The sequence below is a fragment of the Carcharodon carcharias genome, chromosome 17 (genome assembly GCF_017639515.1).
Source record: "Carcharodon carcharias isolate sCarCar2 chromosome 17, sCarCar2.pri, whole genome shotgun sequence".
In the NCBI taxonomy this organism is placed as follows: Eukaryota; Metazoa; Chordata; class Chondrichthyes; order Lamniformes; family Lamnidae; genus Carcharodon; species Carcharodon carcharias.
In genome coordinates this window covers 37,827,159-37,843,650 of record NC_054483.1, presented here as the reverse complement: position 1 = coordinate 37,843,650, position 16,492 = coordinate 37,827,159, and positions in this window count along the sequence as shown.

Sequence of the window (16,492 nt, the reverse complement as noted above, 5' to 3'; positions counted from 1 at the left end):
CTGGTTTCCCTTTATCCACATTGCTTGCTCCTTCCTCAAAGAACTCCAATAAATTAGAGTGGTTTCCCTTTCACAAAACCATGTTGAGTCTGCCTTATCATGTTAAGTGCCCCTCTATAAACTTCCTAATAATAGATTCCAGCAATTTCCATATAACCGATGTTAGGCTAACTGGCTTGTAGTTTCCTGCTTTCTGTCTCCCTCCTATCTGAAATAGAGGAGTCACATTCGCTATTTTCCAATCCGATGGGACCTTCCCAGAATCTAGGGAATTTTGGAAAATTAAAACCAATCCATCTACTATCTCAGCTGCCATTTCTTTTAAGACCCTGGGATGAAGCCCTTCGGGACCTAGGGACTTGTCAACTTTTAGTTCTAATAATTTTCTCAGTACCCTTTCCTTGATGATTATAAGTGTTTTAAGTTTCTCCCTCCCTTTCAGCTTCTGATTCACAATTATTTCTGGGATGTTATTTGTATCCTCTAACAGGAACACAGATGCAAAATGACTGTTTAATTCATCCGCCATTTCTTTATTTTCCATTATCAAATCCCCAGACTCACTCTCTAGAGGACAAATGCTCATTTTACTTACTCTTATCCTTTTTAAGTACCTGTAGAAACTCTATATGCTTTTATATTTTTAACTAGCTTTCTCTTGCACTCTAATTTCTCCCTCTTTATTAATCTTTTAGTCATTCTTTGTTGTTCTTTATATTCTGTCCAATCTTCTGACCTGCCACTCAGCTTTGAGGAATGATATATATTTTTCTTTCAAGTTGATATTGTCTTTAACTTCTTTTGTTAGCCACGGATGGTGAGTCCTTCGTTTAGAGTCTTTTTTTCTCACTGGAATGTATCTTTTCTGAATATTCTGAAATATCACCTTAAATGTTGGTCACTGCATCTATCCCTATCCCTTAACCTAATTTCCCAGTTCACTTCAGCCAGCTCTACCTTCATGCCCTCATAATTGACCTTATTTAAGTTTAAAACACTAGTCTTAGATCCTCTCCTCTCCCTCAAACTGAATGTGAAATTCGAACATATTATGATCACTGCTACCTCGAGGTGCCTTCACTATGGGGGCCAAATGACATCCTTGTGTAATCTTCGTTCATTCTATGGTTCGATAACCTCCCTTTTCTCTCCAAAGTCCTTTGAACATGTTGTTGCCTCCCAAATCCATTCCCATCGTTCCCAGATTTCCATGTTTGAATCCCTCTCATCAGGTTTCTGCCCCTTCCACAGTACTGGAACAGCTCTTATTGAAGTCACAAGTGACAGCCTACGTGACTCTGACAAAGGTAAACTATTCCTTCTTAACCTGCCTCCAGCCTTTGATGCAGTTGGCCACACCATTCTCCTCCGCCACCTCCCTACTGTCATCCTGCATGGGTCTGCTCTTACCAGGTTCCATTCACACCTATCTAATCATAGCCAGATAATGACTTGCAATGGTTTCTCTTCCTGCTCCTGCACCGTTACCTCTGGTGTAACCCAAGGTTCATTCCTTGGCCCCCTCCTATTCGTCATCTACATCCTGCACTCGGTGATATAATCTGAAAGCGCAGGGTTAGTTTTCACATGTATGTCGATGACACTCAGCTCTCTTGACTCCTCCGCTATTGCTAAATTATCAGACTGCTTAGTCAACATAGTACTGGATGAGCAGAAAATTCCTCCATTTAATATTGGGTAGGCAGGACCCATTGTTTTTGGTCACAGAATCACAGAATCACACAGTGCAGAAGAAGCCCTTCGGCCCATCGAGTCTGCACCAACACGTGAGAAACACCTGACCTACATACCTAATCCCATTTACCAGCACTTGGCCCATAACCTTGAATGCTATGATGTGCCAAGTGCTCATCCAGGTACTTTTTAAAGGATGTGAGGCAACCCGCCTCCACCAACCAGCACATCCCAGGCCGTCAACACCCTCTGGGTAAAAAGGTTTTCCTCACATCCCCCCTAAACAACCTGCCTCTCACCATGAACTTATGTCCCCTTGTGACTGACCCTTCAACTAAGGGGAGCAGCTGCTCCCTATCCACCCTGTCCATGTCCCTCATAATCTTGTATACCTCGATCAGGTCGTCCCCTCAGTCTTTTCTGCTCCAACGAAAACAACCCAAGTCTATCCAACCTCTCTTCATAACTTAAATGTTTCATCCCTGGTGAATCTCCTCTGCACCCACTCCAGTGCAATCACATCCTTCTATAATGTGGCAACCAGAACTGCACACAGTACTCCAGCTGTGGCCTCACCAAGGTTCTATACAACTCCAACATGACCTCCCTACTTTTGTAATCTATGCCTCGATTGATAAAGGCAAGTGTCCCAAATGCCTTTTTCACCACCCTACGAATATGTCCCTCTGCCTTCAGAGATCTATGGACACACACGCCAAGGTCCCTTTGTTCCTCAGAACTTCCTAGTGTCATGCCGTTCACTGAATACTTCCTTGTCAAATTACTCCTTCCAAAGTGTATCACCTCACACTTTTCAGGATTAAATTCCATCTGCCACTTATCTGCCCATTTGACCATCCCGTAGCCTTCCTGTAGCCCAAGACACTCAGCCTCACTGTTATCCACCTGACCAATCTTTCTGTCATCCCTAAACTTACTAATCCTACTCCCCACATAGTCAACTTTGTGGTTTATATAAATGACGAATAATAGGGGACCCAGCACAGATCCCTGTGGTACGCCACTGGACACAGGCTTCCAGTCACTAAAGCATCCTTCTGTCATCACCCTCTGTCTCCTACAACTAAGCCAATTTTGAATCCACCTTATCAAATTACCCTGTATTCCATGTGCATTTGCCTTCTTTATAAGTCTCTCATGTGGGATCTTGTCAAAGGCTTTGCTGAAATCCATATAAACTACATCAACTGCACTACCCTCATCTACACACCTGGTCACCTCCTCAAAAAATTCAATCAAATTTGTCAGGCATGACCTCCCTCTGACAAAGCAGTGCTGACTATCACCAATCAAATCTTGCCTCTCCAAGTGGAGATAGATTCTCTCCTTCAGAATTTTCACCAATAGTTTCCCTACCACTGACGTGAGACTCACTGGTCTGTAGTTCCCTGGCTTATCTCTACAACCCTTCTTAAATAGCGGAACCACAATCTCCAGTCCTCTGGCACCTCCCCTGTGGCCAGAGAGGAATTAAAAATTTGAGTCAGAGCCCCTGCGATCTCCTCCCTTGCCTCCCTCAGCAGCCTGGAACACAAAACATCCAGACCTGGAGATTTGTCCACTTTTAAGCCTGCCAACACCTCCAATACCTTATCACTCCCTATATCAATTTGCTCAAGAACCTCGCAGTGTCTCTCCCTGAGTTTGATACCTTCACCCTCGTTCTCTTGGGTGAAGACGGATGTGAAGTATTTATTCAACACTCTACCGACGTCCTCTGGCTCTACCCATAGATTGCCCCCTTGGTCCCTAATGGGCCCTACTCTTTCCCTGGTTATCCTCTTCCCATTGATATACTTATAGAATATATTGGGATTTTCCCTACTTTTACCAGCCAGAGCTTTCTCATATCCCCTCTTTGCTCTCCTAATTGCTTTCTTAAGCCCCACCCTGCTCTTTCTGTACTCCACTAATGCCTCTGCTGACAAGCTCCCCTTGTACCTGTTAAAAGCCTCTCTTTTCCTTCTCATCGTATCCTGAATATCTCTGGTCATCCATGGTTCTCTGGGCTTGTTACTCCTTCCTATCACCCTAGAGGGAACATGTTGAGCTTGTACCCTCCCCATTTCCTTTTTGAACACCCCCCCCACTGCTCTTCTGTAGGTTTCCCCATAAGTAGCTATTCCCAGTCTACCTTGACTTGATCCTGCCTTATTTTACTAACATCTGCTCTCCCCCAGTCCAAAATATTTTTTTGCAACTTGTCTATTTCTTTGTCCATAACAAGCTTAAACTGTACCACGTTGTGGTTGTTATCACTAAAATGCTCCCCCACCACCACCTCACCCACCTGCCCAGCTTCATTCCCCAGAATTAGGTCCAGCACTGTGCCCTGCCTTGTTGGACCCTCTACATATTGACCTAAAAAGTTCTCCTGTACATATTTCAAGAAATCCACTCCATCCAAGCCCTTAATACTATGTCTAACCCAATTAATGTTGGGAAAGTTGAAATCACCTAATATAATTACCCTATTGTTATTGTTTTTACGCATCTCCACAAATTGTGCACATATTTGCTCCTCAATTTCCCACTGACTATCTGGGGGTCTATAATAAACACCTAACAATGTGGTTGCCTCTTTTTTATTCCTAAGCTCTACCCACAAAGCTTCATTCGATGCCTCCTCCAAGATATCATCTCTCCTTATTGCAGTAACTGACTCCTTAACTAATAATGCAATGTCTCCTCCTATTTACCCCCTACCCTGTCTCACTGGAAGATTCTATATCCCGGAATATTGAGCTGCCAATCCTGCCCCTCTCTCAACCACGTCTCTGTGATGGCTACTATATCACAATTTCACGTGTCAATCCTCACCCTTAACTCATCCGTTTCACCTCTAATACTCCTGGCATTAAAGTAGAGGCCATACAGCCTTGCCTTACTCCCTTGAAACTTAATGCAGCTGTACTCCCACTGACTTGATTGTTTTACTGTACTATGATGTGTCCCTATTCTGCTAACATTCGGTGTCCCCTCCCCCTGACGAGTTAGTTTAAACTCCTCCCAACAGCACTAGCAAACCCGCCCGCAAGGATGTTAGTCCCGCTCTGGTTCAGATGTAGACCGTCCCGCTTGTACAGGTCCCACCTTCCCCAGAAATGGTCCCAGTGATCCAGGAACCTAAACCCCTCCCTCCTGCTCCAACTCTTAAGCCACGTATTCATCTGTACTATTCTCCTGTTTCTGTGCTTGCTAGCACATGGCACTAGGAGTGATCCAGAGATTACAACCCAAGAGGTCCTGCTTTTCAGTCTGCTGCCTAAATCCCTGAATTCATGATGCAAGACCTCATCCGTCTTTCTATCTATGTCATTGGTACCAATATATACCAATGCCCTGCAGCCGTTCAGTGACATCCCGGACCCTGACACCAGGGAGGCAACACACCATCCTGGATTCACATTGACGGCCGCAATGGTCCCTGCTCCAAACTCCGTTTCCCAACTCTGACTTTATCCCTCTCACTGGCAACAGTCTGAGGTTAAACCAGTCTGTTCACAATTTTGGTGTAACATTTGATCCTGAGCTAGGTTCTGAATTCATACTTGTACTATCTCTAAGACTGTCTATTTCCCTTTGCATCAATGTTCAAATTATCTTCTGTCTGAGTTCATCTGCTCCTGAAACCCTCATCCATGCTGTAAGAATGGATGTTATTTTTTTTAATATTTTTGAGGAATACTGTGTTATTCTGTGAAGAGGGCTGACTGTGTAAATGATTTAATTCAGCTGGGGAAAGGGCAATAGAAGGTTGTCTGGGGGTTTTAAAACATGAAAAGCATAGAGGTGATCGATTTGAGGTACAAGTGAATAGGTTGGATCTAACATTTCTGTTTTTAAATAAGTTGAGAGTTTGTTTGAATATCAAAGGAGAGTCAGAGGCGAAAAGAAACATGCTTGCATCTTGCAGGAGTTCCAAAGATAAATAGAAGAGAGTAGATTACATTTTATTGACCTGGAAATAGAGACAAAATAGAAACATGAAAGATTTGCTATTTGGAACGATTTGAGTTTCAAAGAGGTGTGAGAACAATGGAACATGAGAAGAAATGGGGGAAAAGGTAGTCTGCAATTACTGTGGAACGCTTAGGGGGTAGTTGGTAGCTGTTGGTCATTCGCTGTAGTTCTAGGCTAGGAGAAGATGCAGTTTGAATTAGCCTTCTAGTCATGACAGAAAAGTCTTGGGCAGCAAAAAGCTGTTTTGTTCTGAAGTTTTGGATTTCCACAGCAGAGTGGGAGAGAGTTTAAGAAGTCATGTGGTTTGCTTTATTAAAGCTACAGACTTGGGTAACATCAATGGATTTTTATAGCTATAAGGGAGTGTTGCCTGGAAGGTATTTACTTGTGGGTCTGGCCAAGTGGGGAGCCCTTTGGGGGAATGTTTTGTAAGACTAATTTTAACTGTGTAACTGTAACCTTGTGAGCTTAAGTTTTCTTTCATCCTTGTTAATAAAACTTTTACTTTTAATTTTTAAAATCCCAAAAGTGTTGTTACTGGGCTTCTTGCTGCTGAGATCAGTATGTTGTCTTCTTATTTTCAGAATACAAAAAAAAGGTATGGCCCATAAGCCAAGTTTCCCTCTGGGATTTGGTTTGTGCAATATTTAACATCAGTGTGGTCATAACAAGCCTTCGCTACCTCTGGACTTGACTATTCCAATGCTCTCCTGGCTGGTCTCCCACATTCTATCCTTGTAATCTTCAGGTCATCAAAAACTCTGCTGCTCGTGTCTTAACTTACAAGTCCTATTCCCATGTGCTCAGTGACCCACACTAGCTAACGGTCAGGAAGCGTCTTGACTTTAAAATTCTCATCCTTATTTTCAAATCCTTCACTGGTCTCGACCCTATCTCTGTAATCTCCTTCAGCCTCACAACTCCGAGATATCTGCAGACCTCTAATTCTGGCCTGTTGTACATCCCCAATTATAATTGCTCCACCACTGGTAGCTGGCCTTCAGTTGCCTGGGCCCCAAGTATTGGAATTCCCTCCCTACACCTGTCCTACTCCCAACCTCACTTTGATTTTTAAAATCTCTCTTTATCGAAGCTTTTGGTCATCTAACCTAATATCTCCTTATGTTGCTCAGTGTTCTACTTTGTTTTATAATGCTCCTGTGTAGGCACATTTCATTACTTTAAAGGCACCATATACATGTAAATTGTTGTTGTTCTATCCATTGCTTAGCTCTCATAATAACACTGAATGTTCAGGTCTTGATGGTAACGTGCTTTTAATGAAAGGGATGAAGCATTCTTTAGAGTCTCTTAGCCCCAGTGTGTCAGCCTAGATTATGTGCTCAAGTCTCTGGAATGGGCTTCTAAATCAGAGGTGAGAATGAAACGCTCAGCCAAGCTGCCTGTAGATTGAAACACATTTGCAGACCTGCTCAGTTAATGACATGTAGTTAACTTGTTCAATCTGTACCAGCTGCTGGTGCTCCCAATCTAGCAATCAGTTGCTTCATCAAAGAGAGCTGGATTAAAACTGCATTAATGCGGAAAACGTGCCCTTGACCCCTCTACTTAGCAGCCATGGAGTGGAAAGTAAATGTTTTCATTTCTGATAGAATAGAGTGCTCTGTGTTTCTGATTACAAAGCAAAGCTATTGAAAGTCATTTACTCAACTGAAAGGTCAGCAAATGGAAGAGAATGGCAGGTTCTGGTGCCTTTCCCTGCTTAAATCACAAACTGATAGATTATACACTCGGTTTTGTGAATTTGTACCCTGAAGAGTGTTAGCGCTAAACACTGAACTGCTCTTTGTACCATCCCCATCAAACACTCCCAGGACAGGTACAGTATGGGGTTAGATATAGAGTAAAGCTCCCTCTACACTGTCCCTGTTAAACACTCCCAGGACAGGTATAGCACAGGGTTAGATACAGAATAAATCTCCCTCTACACCATCCCCATTAAACACTCCCAGGACAGGTACAGCACGGGGTTAGATACAGAATAAATCTCCCTCTACACCATCCCCATTAAACACTCCCAGGACAGGTACAGCATCGGGTTAGATACAGAGTAAATCTCCCTCTGCACTGTCCCCATCAAACACTCCCAGGACAGGTACAGCACGGGGTTAGATATAGAGTAAAGCTCCCTCTACACTCTCCCGATCAAACACTCCCAGGACAGGTACAGCACGGGGTTAGATACAGAATAAATCTCCCTCTACAATGTCCCCATTAATCACTCCCAGGACAGGTACAGCATGGGGTTAGATACAGAGTAAAGCTCCCTCTACATGGTCCCCATCAAACATTCCCAGGACAGGTACAGCATAGGGTTAAGATATGGTAATGTTGCCTTTACATTGTCCCCATCACACACTTCTTGGGCAGATTTTTCAGATTAGAGGGAAGATACCCCCAGGGGTCAGGGTTAGAACCACTATTCTTTTTGATATATATAAAAGATATTCAGGGCATTACTTAAAAGTTTGCAGATGTCACAAGGCTTGAAAATGGAATAAATAGTGGGGATGATAGTAAGACTCTTCAGAAAGATAAACTGATGAAATGGGAATACGTGTGACTGAGGAAACAATGTAGAGAATTGTGAAGTGTTGCATTTTGGTAGCAAGATTGAGGAACGGCAATATATTGCAAAATGTTAAAGGGAGTGTCGCAACAGAGAAATAGGGTATATGTACACAAATCTTTGAAAGTGGCTGGACAAGGCGGTTAAAAAAGCATATGGAATCCATGGATGGAATCTCATGGAGGAGTTGGTGGTCTCAACTGCCAGGGCCTCCTTTCAGGAAAGCTTGTCGTATTTTGTGTCAATTAGGCGCTTGGCAGGCCAGTAGTGGGCCCACCCTTGGTATCAAGGAACCAGGGGGAGAGGAGAGGGTGGGCGCGGTGGATGAGAGAGACACGCCTGCCAAGAAATGCTGGCTAATCAGTGGCTGGCAGCTCCACTGAATGGCAATGCCATCAGGGAGGCAGTGGCTGCTGCCGGTACCACACCCACTTGACTCAGCTTGAGGAGGGTCAAGGCACAGGTGAGTGACAGGAAGGAGATAGTAAGGGAGTGGGGGGGGGGTGGAGTTGGAGCAAGGGCAGGGGGTGGCTATAGGTGAAGAAATTTCCTTGGAAGCAGCTTCAAGTTGGTTTGCCTCTTGTGCTCCCCACATGGTAACCTCCCGAGCGCAGCTGGGTTAATATGAGTGGTGGCAGCATGAGGTCCTTAAGTGGGCATTCATTTCCTAATTAAGGCCCTCAGTTGGCAGCGGGTTGAAAGGCTGTCCACAGGCCTTCCTGTGCGGACTTCATCAGGGTGGAGGTGCCACCCTCCCACTTGATTAAATGCCCTTCCCCCACCACCGAACTCACCACGGGGGAGGGCACAAAACTCCATTCAACTTTATTAATAAAGGCATGTCCTAAAACCTTTATATAACACTAGGTAGGCATCAGCTAGAGGGTTTTGTTCAATCCTAGGTACTGTTCAATTCAAGGCATTACACTTTAGGGATGTCAAGGTGCTGGAGAAGGTGCAGCAGAGATTTCCTGGGATGGTGCCAGGATGAGGGAGCTCAGTTAATGTGGAGAGACAGGAGAAGCTGAGATTGTTCTTGGAGCAGAGAAGGTTAAGGGCATTTAACACAGATGTTCAAATCATGAAGGATTTTGATAGAGTAAATAAGGAGGAACTGTTCCCAGTGGCAGAATGGTCAGTAACCAAATTTAAGGTAATTAACAAAAGAACAATGAGAAAACATCGTTTTAAATGGCAAGTTCTGTGATCTGGAACGCGCTGCTTGAGAGGACAGTGGAAGCTCATTCAAAAGGGAATTGAATTTTTACATGAAGGGAAAAAGCAGTTAGAGAGTTATGGATAAAGACCAGCCGAGTGGGACTAACTGGATAGTTCTACCAGCTGGGCTGAATGGTCTTTTTCTGTGCTGAGTGCGTCCACAGATTCCTGACAATGACCTTCATTCTTTATTGTGCCTCTCATGTCACTAAACACTTCACAGCTAATCAAGTATTTCTGAAATGCAGCTTGTAGGGAAATGTAGTATCCAAGTTAAATTAAGCCAGCGCCTACAAACAACAATGAGATAAGGAGCCAAGAAAAGAATATTGACCAGTACTGGGAAGAACCTACCTGCTCTTCTCCGAAAATTGACAAGGGAATTTTTACATCCACCTAGGTAATCAAATTTGCCAACTCTACATGGAGATAGGCCTTGAGATCTGAGTTTTGACCACCTGACATCTGATCATGTGATACCACATCACAGAACATATGACTTTGACAAATATTATTGCATTTACCTTATGAAGGTTCCATCTTCAGTTCAAGAATTTTGTTCCTGGTTTCATGCCAGCAGCTGTTGTACAAGGAACTCCAAGAACCAGGCAACTGCCCATGAACAGGCGAAGAGAAGAAAACAAGGATAGACTGAGGTGGGAAGAGGGTGGGAGAAGGGTGACAGAGGGTGGGTGCTGGGGAGGGAAATAATTGACAGAGGGGAAACAAGGGCCAGAGTTTTGTCAGTGGCACGCTGTTCCTGACAGTGGGTGTCACTTCTACTCTCCTACCTTTTTCCATCTCCCACATGATTCCAATTAAAACTTAAAAGTGCTGGTGGTGTGCACGGGAAACATGTGTGATTCTGTGGCAGGGGAAGCTTTTCAGTGGTGAAGCCCACTGTCAGCTGACAATGCTCAAGTTATTGGGGGGGGGGGGGGGTGGGGGGTTATAAACGAGCCTCCTGTTCAAATAGGGAGGCTCTGCATCATTGCCACAACTTTCCTGCCCAGCTCTATTGCCATTAACATAAGACTTACTGAGAGCACAAAGGTGGCATGGGCCTTTTTAAAATTTAAATTTCACTTGTAAATATTTCAATGGTTTCACTTTATTCTTATGAATCGTCACCTTACTAACCAAAGTTATTTATTGCGACTAGTTTAGTCAGAGAGCTAAATGTACAGACAGGCCTCATGGTTGGCATGTATTGAGGGTTACAGGGGAGTTAGGGACATTTCTTTATTGTGAAAGAAACAATGATGCATTATTGCATTCGCTCTTTATTGAATGCTCATGTTAGTGTCTGGTGTTGTACTGGCCACTCTTGCAGGCCTCAGCTGGTCCTCCCATCTATGTATTGTAAAGGACAAGATCACTCTCAATGGGGATAATTGAAATGTTGTTAGGACTTTGCCAACCAACGCCCTGAGATTGACCCGCAAACGGACAGTACCGCCCTATAGCCCCTTCATTTTCTTACCTTGACTGACTGCTCCTACCACCCCACACACACCCCCCACCACACCAAGGACACCAGGTTCTTCCTACTTCACTCCACCATGCCCCCAAACCCACTCCACACACTCTTCCCCCCTCCCCAACTTCCTCACCATTGACTTGCCCTTGCTGATCTCGAGCTTCCATGCAAGCTGCCATTCTCCTGCTCCCCTCCCTTGTGCTGTAGAGTTCAAAAAGGAAAACCACTGACCTCAGACACAACTGCACAAAGTCGACCTTCAAACAAATCTGAACCGGGTGTGATAAGATTCTCGTGCGCTATTGACTTTATATAAAAACGTTTACCCTGATGACTATTCATGGCATGTAAATATATGAGCCTGCCACAGGCCGGTCTGAGACTCAACATGCTGCAAACATGCTACTGACTTCATCTCTGCATCTCAACCTGCCGGTGGGAAATCAAAATTTCACATCCCACCTAATTCACTCACCCTGCACGCCATGTTTCCCGCTATTGTGTGATCCATAAAATCCCCCTAGAGATGAGAGGAACTTTGATTTCACCAGCAAATAATAGTAACTCACTGAAAATGCACTGATAAACAATAGTAGCACATGATTGTAAACTCAGTTACACACCAGCATTGCTAAACGACTCTGGAATCAGATCAATATAGCAAGCTTTTCATATGGTAACAGAGATTAAAGAGTAGGAGAACATTTGGCCTCGGTGCCTGTACTTGCAACTCTCCTGTAGCCTCATTCTCTCTGACCACCTTATACATCTCTTCAAATGCTCACTCCATTTCATTTCCATGTTAAGGTTTAGTCTCTGCCTCAATAGCTGCTTGTGATTAAGGGCATGGGTAGAATGTTACACCTCACAGGCGGGCGTGTGCCCGACCCAAACACACGTGAAATAATGTGAGATGGCGTCAGATGAGCGTCCCCACGTCATCCCACACATGAGCAATCTTCAGGTCAGAGGGTGTGCGTAGCTGTCGGAAGCGCGTCTGCCAACAGTTAAGTGGGCAATTAAGCCCATTAAGGAGGCAATTGAAAGAGATTTTTTGTGGCCCTTCCACTTTTCTGGTTGGCGGACGGGCCAATCGGCCTTTATATTTTTGCTCAAACCTCGATCCAGGGTGGGATGTGTTACCTGGGGACTGGTTTTTTATGAGGTTTGTTTTCAGGTGCTTGACTGTGCTACATGGACATATTTTGCAGCATAGTCGTTTGGTCTACTCTGTAGGGTGGAATCACTCACCAGCACCCGCGGTGACATCGGTGCCTGCCCTCTCCCCCCCCAACCCACTGGCAGTGCTGAGCCTTTCTCAGCACACGTTTCAGGCTGGTTGCCCATTAATTGGCCAGCCAGAGTGAAATCGCGGTCCAGGGCCATTTCCCATCTGCTCCCGGGCCCGCCAATTGCTCATGCCCAACGAGCGAAAAGTTCAGGCCCATGTTCTAATAGCCCTCAGTTTGAGATCTATCCAGGAATGTTCCCCAGACCCTGTGGAAAACCTCCCTTCTCCTGATCACTGTTCCCCATTACACTGACCCCCATCCGGGCCCCAATTCCTCACGATTACCAGGGATTATCCTCAAGGCTTCCAGGTTGTTGAGCCAGAAACAGAGAAATATGATAATGAGAGTCTGCTATTAAATTCAGCTTCTACAGCACCATCTTGTCAGGGTTTCAACTGACACCCCCCTCTCCCCCAATCTCCAGGCTTACAACAAAATATTATTTATATACTGCCTTTAACATAATAATCCCAAGGTGCTTCACAGGAACAATATAAAGCAAAATATAACACAAACTACATAAGAAGTTATGATGTCAAAAGACTAAAAGTTAGTTCAAAAGTTTTAAGGAATGTATTAAAGGAGGAAGGAGATGTAGGGAAGTGGAGAGGTTTAGGAAGAGAGTTCAAGTGTTTGAAAATGAAGGAGACCCAATTCCAAGTTACCCTTCCTCTCTCCCGAGCCCCCGTTCCCCAGTCTCTCCCAAGCCCTCAATCCTCAGTCTCTCCCGAGTCTCCGTTCCCGTCTCTCCCGAGTCCCCGTTCCCCAGTCTCTCCCGAGCCCCCATTCCCCAGTCTCTCCCGAGTCCCCGTTCCCCAGTCTCTCCCGAGTCCCCGTTCCCCAGTCTCTCCCAAGCCCTCAATCCTCAGTCTCTCCCAAGTCTCCGTTCCCGTCTCTCCCGAGTCCCCGTTCCCCAGTCTCTCCCAAGTCTCCGTTCCCGTCTCTCCCGAGTCCCCGTTCCCCAGTCCTTGTTCCCCAGTCTCTCCCGAGTCCCCGTTCCCCAGTCCTTGTTCCCCAGTCTCTCCTGAGTCCCCATTCCCCAGTCCTTGTTCCCCAGTCTCTCCTGAGTCCCCGTTCCCCAGTCCTTGTTCCCCAGTCTCTCCTGAGTCCCCGTTCCCCAGTCCTTGTTCCCCAGTCTCTCCTGAGTCCCCGTTCCCCAGTCCTTGTTCCCCAGTCTCTCCTGAGTCCCCGTTCCCCAGTCCTTGTTCCCCAGTCTCTCCTGAGTCCCCGTTCCCCAGTCTCTCCTGAGTCCCCGTTCCCCAGTCTCTCCTGAGTCCCCGTTCCCCAGTCTCTCCCGAGTCCCCGTTCCCCAGTCTCTCCTGAGTCCCCGTTCCCCAGTCCTTGTTCCCCAGTCTCTCCTGAGTCCCCATTCCCCAGTCTCTCCCGAGTCCCCATTCCCCAGTCTCTCCTGAGTCCCCGTTCCCCAGTCTCTCCTGAGTCCCCGTTCCCCAGTCTCTCCCGAGTCCCCGTTCCCCAGTCTCTCCTGAGTCCCCGTTCCCCAGTCTCTCCTGAGTCCCCGTTCCCCAGTCTCTCCTGAGTCCCCGTTCCCCAGTCTCTCCTGAGTCCCCGTTCCCCAGTCTCTCCCGAGTCCCCATTCCCCAGTCTCTCCTGAGTCCCCGTTCCCCAGTCTCTCCTGAGTCCCCGTTCCCCAGTCCTTGTTCCCCAGTCTCTCCTGAGTCCCCATTCCCCAGTCTCTCCCGAGTCCCCATTCCCCAGTCTCTCCTGAGTCCCCGTTCCCCAGTCTCTCCTGAGTCCCCGTTCCCCAGTCTCTCCTGAGTCCCCGTTCCCCATTCCTTGTTCCCCAGTCTCTCCTGAGTCCCCGTTCCCCAGTCTCTCCTGAGTCCCCGTTCTCCAGTCTCTCCTGAGTCCCCATTCCCCAGTCTCTCCCGAGTCCCCGTTCCCCAGTCTCTCCTGAGTCCCCGTTCCCCAGTCTCTCCCGAGTCCCCGTTCTCCAGTCTCTCCTGAGTCCCCATTCCCCAGTCTCTCCTGAGTCCCCGTTCCCCATTCCTTGTTCCCCAGTCTCTCCTGAGTCCCCGTTCCCCAGTCTCTCCTGAGTCCCCATTCCCCAGTCTCTCCTGAGTCCCCATTCCCCAGTCTCTCCTGAGTCCCCGTTCCCCATTCCTTGTTCCCCAGTCTCTCCTGAGTCCCCATTCCCCAGTCTCTCCTGAGTCCCCGTTCCCCAGTCCTTGTTCCCCAGTCTCTCCCAAGTCCCCGTTCCCCAGTCTCTCCTGAGTCCCCATTCCCCAGTCCTTGTTCCCCAGTCTCTCCCCAGTCCTTGTTCCCCAGTCTCTCCTGAGTCCCCGTTCCCCAGTCCTTGTTCCCCAGTCTCTCCTGAGTCCCCGTTCCCCAGTCCTTGTTCCCCAGTCTCTCCTGAGTCCCCGTTCCCCAGTCTCTCCCAAGTCCCCGTTCCCCAGTCTCTCCCGAGTCCCCATTCCCCAGTCTCTCCTGAGTCCCCGTTCCCCAGTCTCTCCTGAGTCCCCGTTCCCCAGTCTCTCCCAAGTCCCCGTTCCCCAGTCTCTCCCGAGTCCCCATTCCCCAGTCTCTCCTGAGTCCCCGTTCCCCAGTCCCCGTTCCCCAGTCTCTCCTGAGTCCCCGTTCCCCAGTCTCTCCCCAGTCCTTGTTCCCCAGTCTCTCCCCAGTCCTTGTTCCCCAGTCTCTCCTGAGTCCCCGTTCCCCAGTCCTTGTTCCCCAGTCTCTCCTGAGTCCCCGTTCCCCAGTCTCTCCCAAGTCCCCGTTCCCCAGTCTCTCCTGAGTCCCCATTCCCCAGTCCTTGTTCCCCAGTCTCTCCTGAGTCCCCATTCCCCAGTCCTTGTTCCCCAGTCTCTCCTGAGTCCCCATTCCCCAGTCTCTCCCAAGTCCACGTTCCCCAGTCTCTCCCAAGTCTCCGTTTCCGACTCTCTCCTGACTCCCCATTCCCGAGTCTCTCCTGAGTCCCCATTCCCCAGTCTCTCCCGAGTCCCCATTCCCCAGTCTCCATTCCCAAGTCTCTCCCGACTCCCCATTCACGAGTCTCTCCCGAGTCCCCATTCCCCAGTCTCTCCCGAGTCCCCGTTCCCCAGTCTCTCCCGAGTCACCATTCCCTAGCCTCTCTTTCTCTCTCCTGGGAACCCACAATCCCAACTTCTGGTTCCCCAATCCCAAGCCTCCATGTCCCCCAAGCTTCCTTTCCTGATCCCCATGTATCCATTAAGTCACTGTTTCCCTTCTCCACTGCTCTTCCGGATTCCCAATTCTCTGCACTCCATCTTCTTCCCTGATATCCCTGATATCGCCTTCACTCCCTGAACCCCAGTCACCTTCTCTCCCCCAGTCCCTCCCTCTCCGCAAATTCCCCATTTCCTTGTTTCTTTCTCTCCCTTCAAGTTCACATTCCCTATTCTCCCCTACCCCCATCTTTCTGTCTCCTCGCTGAGATCCCATTCCCCAGTACTATACTGAAGTGTCTGCCTGGGTTAGCATGGGATTGATTTTATAGCTGTCTGACTCAGGGGCCAGAGAGTCAAACTGACAATTATATTTCCATCATAATTAAATTTCCATTGAGGAGAATTAAATGACATGTGTGATTGCATTCCTCGCACAGAGCTCCATCAGAGGTGATCTCCCACTATTGTGCAGAGCAGGTTTACATGTTAACATCATTTTCACCACACTCTCTTCATTCCTTCATTAACACTTTGTTAAATTCAGAAGAGACGATTTGAATAAAATAAGATTTTCAAGGATGTGTGAAGTCCTATTACATATCTGTGAGCTTCATTATTATGCAGTGTATTGGGCGATGGTCAGCAAGTAGGATTGGTTGCTCCATGGAAATTTTGGCTTGTTTCGGCACTGCTGTTTGCTGGAACTCCATCGTGTAGTGTATGAGTGAATGAGGTCTCACTTGCTTCAGTTAAACACTGAGCATTCAGGAGAGCAATGTGCAGAGCAGGTTTACATGTTAACATCATTTTCACCACGCTCTCTTCATTCCTTCATTAACACTTTGTTAAATTCAAAAGAGACGATTTGAATAAAATAAGATTTTCAAGGATGTGTGAAGTCCTATTACATATCTGTGAGCTTCATTATTATGCTGCAGAAGTTCCATTACAACATGTCCAGTCCCTGATTTATTGCCATCTCTGCCCCGAACAGCTACTTCTGTCTCCAATTTTGGTGAGCCCCCTCACAGTATTTTGTAATTAGTCTTGTTAAGTTCCCTATCAAGTTCTCCCAAAAGAAGCCACA